At 47.6% G+C, this 8272-nt stretch overlaps 1 protein-coding gene across 1 annotated transcript in view; it reads right to left on the bottom strand.

Moving 5' to 3' along the window:
- T265_00896 (hypothetical protein) overlaps positions 1-8272 on the bottom strand; it is a gene marked incomplete at both ends in the record, with an annotated part of 39295 nt that overhangs the window by 21941 nt on the left and 9082 nt on the right. Inside the window, 3 exons of the mRNA XM_009164791.1 lie at positions 442-806; positions 5605-5726; positions 8026-8135. The remainder of the gene's footprint in view (positions 1-441; positions 807-5604; positions 5727-8025; positions 8136-8272) is intronic.

Raw genomic sequence — 8272 nt, 5'->3', positions numbered from 1 at the left:
AAGACGGGGTGCCGAGGCTTGAGGACTGATTTGGAGATTCCTGAAGATGTCGGCACCATGTGACGAGCAGATGCTGCACGCAAAACGATGCATGACGCGTCAGAAGTAGCCTGTTTTCGCTTACCCGCCCTGCTGTATGCAAGTAAGGCGACCCGGCTGATGGCACCACACGACGGGCGATGTGGCATGATTTTATTTGTGTATGCGCAATTCATGGTTGTACGTGGGCTGGGATACTGCCAGGGCACCCATATCTAGACAAAAGGACGGTTAGGGTCCCCAACCAAAGCCTTTGGCTCAAAGGCCTAACCCCAAGGCAGCGGTGTTTGGCGGGAAATGCAAATGCATTACCATTTCTACAGAACAAGTCGCCACACGTTCCAAGTCCCAACCTGGAGGGCCTGGAGACTGTGTTCGTCAGACTTCTAACCATTGACCAACCTGGTATGAGAGACTGTGTGAGTGTCGCGGGACACTCTCCAGTATAGCTCGATGGATCGCTGAGGTGCGCAAACCGTCACCCGACGGTAAGGTCCAGTCTCTTCGTGACGGAATCTGTCGCCGGGCCTCAAGCAAAGCCACGGTACTTCCAGAGATCCTATTCCTGGATGTGGTTGGATGGGTTGTACCGCAAACCGAGGTCCCGGCTCTAAGCAGCGCTTTGAATATCTTTGCCCAGTGACCGTTTATATCCGACATCAGACTGTCTGGCAGGAGTTCGACGGGCTGGATCTGAGCGTTTCTTTTGGTTTCTGGGTCCCCTAGCTTCTCAATGGCTAAGCGAGGTGTGCACGTTTTGAGTAGGCCTAAGAAGCGCAGTGAAAAGCAGCAAGGTACAAGTGCATGGTCGGAGTCCACGCTGGTATTACAGAAGCAGCGGTAGACGGTGATTGACCCTCGCCACCGCTAACTGACGGCGATGCGATCAATTCGGATTCGGGACTGGTTCATTGATCTGGTACCACATCGTCAATTGATCTCCGCTGTCCCATAAATCGGTGCTGCAAAGGAACAGTCTGTGGTCGGCACGCACCTGAAATAAGTGATCCCCGTTCTGCGTGCGCATCATATCTAACCCAAGACGACCAACCAATTGGGCCTCAGCAGTGCTTCGTGTACCTACCAAACCAACAACCATAACCGTATAGGATCTTTTGTAGAAGAGCACCTAGAGGGTTTTAAAAGCTGTCTTTGTCAGACACGGGACTACAATCCGTTTGGACGTAAACGGACATTATGAAAAGGGTGCAATGGACCTTTTTCTATATTCTCTCAGACGTTGCCAAATGAACGGCGCGAAGGCGACCATCAACGGGTATTCAATCAAGTAGAGGGCCAACTGCATAACTACAGAAAATAGCCTGTTGTTGGCACCAGTCTCCGAGGTGTATGAAGATTGACGGCAGACTCCGGTTGTTAAAACACTGTTCATGCTGAGTTGTTTGATGAATTTTCGATCCATGTCGTCGAGCTAGTATTTAAACTTTTCATTCACGTCCCTTAGTTCACGCACGTCAGAAATAAAGATAGACTATTTCCCGGTTTGGCTGCGCCAAAATAGGTTTCCGTCGCCTCACCATCATCGTCACCATCGAAGTCACAACATCGGTGTTCAGCATGGATACTTCGCTGCCGTATAACCATGGTTGATTTGACAGTCTCATTGCGAATAAAAGGGTAAAAGTGGATAAGAGGTGGGCTCGTTACTGGTCTGCTACCATTCTGAGGTACCCACCCTTCCATCACTCCAATTAAACATTCAGACAAACTGGATATTTACAGTTTATATGGAAACTGACAAGAACGTTCTTGTACACAACAGACACTGCTTGAAAACCATATCTAGCAGCGTCTCCAACCAGGTTCAGTGAGGGTGATGCGGTCCCCATCCTGGAAGGCAGGTAGCAACGACAACATCCAGACGTTTCATAGTCTCTTTCATCTCCATATGCCAGATTAAAGGATGGTCAATTCACTACTTCCGCCACTCTGAGTTAGATATGGAAAACAGCGAGCGATTGTTCGGCATATGCTATACATAGCCTAACCAACACAGCTTCCGGTGCTGGACACTCGCTAATGGAAGTTCCTGTTGCACAACCGAAAACTCGGTTTCTAATAGTCACGTTACGGACTCTCCGACACCAATCAACATGGGCTATGGTTCTGAGACAACGACCGTAGAACACCTGAAGACATCTCAATTACGCTGCGCGGACAGGCCAAGTCTCACAGTGTCCGGATGCCAGACGCTCGTAACAATCCAGTGGACGTACGTGACACAAGGGGACTACGCACCAAACGAGTGCACACCAGGATTGGTCAGAGTGTTAGCCAATCTAGATCGAGCATCTTTGGCATGACGCCAGTCGCCCCCTCTCAGAGATTCTAGCACGAAATTGTGGAGCATTCTGTGATTGTCCTATAAATACCATCTCCTTCTTCCTTTGTCCCCCTTAACGGCTGTTTGAAGCTGCGCTACATTTTGACATACCATAGAGGGCAGAGCTGGGAGCCACCACCGATGAGGTTTCACAGGATTGTTCAGTAGGTCACAACACACAGCCATACAACAAAACAGCACAATCTCGTCTCTTGAGATCCATGGATATACTTCTCTCGTGCCATAGGCGTCCCATATTAGCAAATACGACCCGGGCCTTACAAAATCTTACATTTACATAATCGGTCACACTACAGTTAGAACTGTGGCGTTCTGTACCTTTACTTTACTTCCATTATAACATTACGTATTTCATCAATTGCATAATCGTTTTTTGTTTGAATACGGAAAACTACAAAAACGCGCACTTGTACAATTTCACAGAATACAAGCGTGGTCACGTGCTTCGACTCTCTCTTCTGATTTCGCTCGCGCTTGCAGCGATCATTCGCGAGTCTCATGTACTAACTCTGGTACCAAAACATTTCAGACATCTTCGGAATCTATTTATGTGGGAACTGTTCAGAAGAAGGCCTCTGGACCAACATAATTGGATTATTGTTCATTCGCTGACCTGGGCCAACGACGAACTATTTTAAAGAGAACAATTGTTAGTGAGTCTGTTCCGTCTGGTCTCTTTATTTTTGTATACCCAACCTAGCGTAATCATTTTTATTTCTTTGCCACACACTCCTGGTAAACTAACTTACTGGGTAGCCAGACCACTACAGAATTCATACGAATGACGAGTAAAACGCTCCACAAATTCCGGTAACTCTTCTTGGATTGTAAGTGGCGTGTTCAGTGACTGCATGTCCATGAGCGTGATCTTACACTTTGTGGGTGCAAAGCACATATTAAAGGTTGGCTCCTCCAAAGTCACCTGTGCCCCCCCTTTTCGAATACGACAAGAATGGCAAGGTGTTCGTCAAGAGCTATTTGAACACCAGGGTTTTGATTCGGTCAAGAAATTAGATAGAAATACAGATTGTGGGCATCCCTGGCGTACACCGCTTTGTGTACGGAAACTTTTGGGGAGCTCTCCGTACACTCTCACACGCCAGGAAGTTTGAGAACACAACGAGCTTATAATGTTAAAAAGGTCGCGAGCATTCCTTGTTGGGCAAGCGCATCAAAGGAAACAGAGCGATCAACCGAGTCAATTGCGCCTTGTAAACCCAGGAATGCTAGAATTGTGAGTCGCTTATACGTATCGCGCTGTAGCACCTGAGGAAGTCAAAACATTTGGTCTATGCAACCCCATTCAGTCCGGAATTCTGTCCGCTGCTCTTGAGTCGGTGTCGAACGAGCACAAGTGACTCCAACAGTCTCGTTAGGACCGGGGTCAAGCTGAGCCTCCTGTGGTTACCACACCCACTACGCGCCCCTTTTCGAAAATGGGCACTATTACCGGCTCTCCCAAGTTCTCTGGGACAGACTTCTTTATTCAAAGTGCAGGCAGATAGATTGGATCAGCAGTTATTGAGGAATTCAACCCAACTTCGAGCAATTCTAGTGGAAGGTCATTCGGGCTAGACGCTCTGTGGGGTTTGAAAGAACATTCACGGTGGTTAAACTGCAAGCTCGTAGGAGGCTCCACGTTACCGTCCAGCGTTTAGCGCCAGCTTTGGGCTCCGGGTCAGTGGTAGCTGCTGGCACACTAAATGTGGTTCAAATTATTCGGTCCACTAGTCAAAGCGTCCTTCTTTGTTCAAGATGATCGTTCCCTTCTAATCTTTTGTGAATTTGCCCAGTGGCTTCCGGAGGCGGATCGGACGGATCAAATAAAATAATTTTCGGGCATTCCTTATTTTTTGGGCCTCTCCAATTTCATTGGTTTCTGGGCCCACCATTCTTCATAGTAGGTTCAGAGGCTCACTTTTATTTGAAGTTTAAATACTTCGTCGCGTCAAGTAGTGTACAGCGGCTTGGATTTTTCCCGGAGACCTAACCAGTGCCGCTGTTCGTTCTGATGTTCATTGCTTCAGTGCCGCTAGCGGTGCCGTGCCACAAGCAAAGCTCCAAGCGCTGTGCAAAAAGAAGGCGGTCTTATCTCACTGTGAGTTCACATCTGATGGTTGAGTAATTGGAGAAGACTCTGAAAATCGGTACTGCTAATTTCGTCTAACGTCCAGATCTGTCAATCTTTCAGTTGCCAGGCGAATATTCCCACACACCACGAGGCTCCGGAAAACAAAGGTGGAAGCAACTCCGAACGAGTGCATGTTCAGAATCCACGAATATTTTCCAAACGAACGACAGTTATTGATCCGCGCCATCGGTAACTGATGGCGGGACGACTGGTCCGAGTTCGTGGCCTGCACTCTTTTCGAGGATATCAGGTGGCTAGACTTTCGGCTATTTCGAAATTTAGTGCCGCATATAAAAAGCTTGCGATCAAGGCACAGCTGTAGAAATTCCCCACGACTATTCGTATGAACCAACTCTAGTTCACGTTGATCACTTTTTTGAGACTGAGATGCTCTAAGCCTACCTACTTTTGCTTCAGATCTCCGGCAACAACAACGAAATCTGAGCGTTTAGTTCGCCACAACAGGGCATTCAGTGCATCTGTGGTGGAGTTGGAGCTAAAGAGAGTCGGATAGTAAGCCTAAATGGCAGACATTAATCAACTTCCCGCTTGTGAGACTAACGTGCATCGCCAGGCAAACCGCAGTGAGGCGACCATCGCCAGGTTTTGAGTTGAGCAAAGCTACTTCTATCAGGAACGATACCAACCCCTGCACATCCTGCCGTAGCAGCCTCTCAATAAATATTGGTGCGCAGTCGGAAGCGGATAGAGAGTGATGGGGCGACTGCCTCAACCACTGCAACTGCATCTTAAATTCTTGTTTCTGAGGCACATCAAACATCAGTGCCCAGCAAGTCCTTTGTGAGAGCGAGGGCAGCTTATTGTTCTGCTTATACCAGAGTGCGGACATTGAACTCGGTCGTATAGAGGTTTAAACATCGATTTAGACATACATGAGGATGTCGGCGTCATGTAACGAGTGGAAGTTTGACGCAAAACCGATTCGATACAAACGGAATCATCAGTCCCAGGCACGCATCCTACGAGGGGTTAATCCTGGGGCAGTGGGGAAGAAATAATATGTGGAATAGAAAGGGGGAGGCACCGTCAATAACATGTTCTCGCTTACCCGCCTCGCTGTATGGGGCGTGTAAGGAGAACCGGCTGATGGCAGCACGCGAAGTCCCACGGGGCATGGGCTTATCGTTAGACGTAGTTATCATGGGTGCATGTGGGCAGGGACACAGCCACCTAATTAGGAGGAAGACTGAGGTCCTCAGTCAAATTCTTTAGCTCAGGAGCCTAACCGCAAGGCGGCGATCTTTGGTAGGAAATGCAGATGCTTGAATATTTCCAAAGAACGCCTCGTCATACATGTCCCAACCACTGTCCTGGAGGGCAAAAAGATTGTTCGTCAGACCTCTAAGCATTACCCAACCTGATACAGACCGCGTGTGACGCCAACGCTTCCCAGCATCTTCGGCGTACCCGTGACAATATAGTTCAAAATACTGAGAGCTAGCGTGATTCGAAAACCCTACCTGTATGAGGTTGTTTGTGTAGCAATGGTTGACGCGTATACTCGCGTTAGGAGGGCTACCTCCAAACGAGCAAATCCAATTCACTAACGATTTGTCTTGTATACTGAAACTTTCTTTCTATATTTCAGCCCCTCACTGGCATCCTATTGGACTGTTGGCTCCTTTTATATGCTGGCTCAGTTGAATTCCATACCACGGAACCATCCAGCTGTTTGGAGTATAACTTCCTCAAAGTTGTTTGTCTTCTCCATTACGGTGATCTAACGTGTCTGACTGATATATCAGCAGAGAGGATATAACACTGGCGACGGGAACCCAACGCGAACACAAACATATCAGTTTCAGCTGAGGATTTGAAAGCAATCCTTCAACAGCAACATGCTCAGTTCGAACAATCGCAATTGCTACTTATTCAGTCTCTTACCCAAGCTATCAGTCTTCAGCCATCGGTTCCTTCTCAAATTAGTAGTTCATTATCCTTTGCCGATTCTATCGCAGCAACTGCTACGGAATTCCTATAAGAACCAGCATCTGGTCTCACATTCGATTCATGGTACAGTCGCTGGGAAGATAATTTTCAGAACGAGTTTACCGACAAAGATGATGCGTAAAAATTCCGTCTCTTGGTCCGGAAACTCGGAACCCTCGGGCACGATCGGTTCAATAACTTTATTCTCCCCAAACGTCCAAAGGATCTAAACTTTGCACAAACAGTGGAACAACTCCGTGAAATTTTCGGTGATCAACATTCACTTTTTAATGTTCGATACAATTGTCTCAAATTGGCTAAGCGCGACGCCGACTATTACGTCACTTTTGTTGGTGTCGTCAACCGCGAGTGTGAAAAATTTCAATTGCAGTCACTTACAGAGGATCAATTCAGGTGTCTAATTTTCGTTGCTGGTCTTCAGTCTCCGCAGGAATCAGATATTCGCACTCGACTGCTTTCCAAGCTCGAGCATGAGGAGGATATTACAGTGAATCTACTCACTACCTAATGCCAACGTTCGCGTAACCTTAAGCATGATACCGCATTGGTACAGCAGACGTCACGACCTACCAATCCCAGTGGGCTCATGGCATTGGAACGAACCACTGTTACGCATGAGAAAAAACCGCCAACACCATGTTGGTCTTGTGGCGAGTGGCTTTATGCACTGTCCGTTCAAGAAGCACCAGTGCCAGAGTGTCATCGGTGGGGCCAGAAGGAAGGTTTCTGCTGTACCCAAAACCCACCGCACCCAAAAACCAAAAGAGCTTCGACAGTCCACTCAGCAATACAGTCAAAAACAGCCGAACAAGAAACGTCCGCAGTCCAGATCTGTGTTTGCAACATTCCAAGTTGAATTTGAGTCTCGAAGGTAATACCTTACAGTTTCCATCAGCAAAGTTCCAGTCCGTCTGCAGCTCGACAGCCTCAGATATTACGTCGATCTCACGTTCCAATTGGGAGTTGATAGAAAAACCTCTTGTGTCACTCAAGAATCTTCGGGCCCAAAGTACATCTGACAGTACACTACTACTGACCGGCGAGTTAGCCTCTAACGTATCATTCAACAATCTACAGTTCTCAGAAACTTATCTCACTGACTGTCCCCCAAAAAACTCAAGGAGGAGGGGACCACACATGAAATCATCAAAACATTTCTGCTGAGTTATAGGGCGACACCAAACGTTAACGCTCCATATGGAAAGTTCCCGGCGGAGGTACTTATGAACCGGAAGATCCGCTTACCCGTTGATGTCATCCGTCCAACACCACATTCGCCAACCGGCAGAAACATAAATATGGGAGTTCAGTTCAACCGACATCACGGTGCTTTGAATAACATATTTATACCCGGCCAATCTGTGCTAGCGGAAGACTACCGGGGTGGCGCGGAAGAGTGGACACAGGGCATAATTGTGCGCCGTGCCGGAAGAGTTGTCTGTGGGGTAAATGTAGGCTACTCTGTCTGAGTCCGTCATGCCAATCAGCTACGCGCTTCCTATCTTCCAGCGGCACCTACAGTCGACCCTGTTCTTCCACTGGAGATTCTTCTGGACACATTTGGGTTAGCTCAAAAACCAAAATCTCCAGAGCCGATGAATGAACCAACAATTTCCAAAAGTTGAGCACCTATAAGATGGACCGATCGAATACAAAGGCCCATCATACCAATGCAACTCGACCTTCAGCATCAGTCCTACGACCAAGCACTTCAAAGGGGAAGTGTTAGGAGGACTACCTCCAAACGAGCAAATCCAATTCACTAA

This window comes from Opisthorchis viverrini (assembly GCF_000715545.1).
Source record: "Opisthorchis viverrini unplaced genomic scaffold opera_v5_9, whole genome shotgun sequence".
Lineage (NCBI taxonomy): Eukaryota > Metazoa > Platyhelminthes > Trematoda > Opisthorchiida > Opisthorchiidae > Opisthorchis > Opisthorchis viverrini.
Note: the sequence above shows the minus strand (reverse complement) of the source record. Positions and strands in the feature narration are given on the sequence as shown.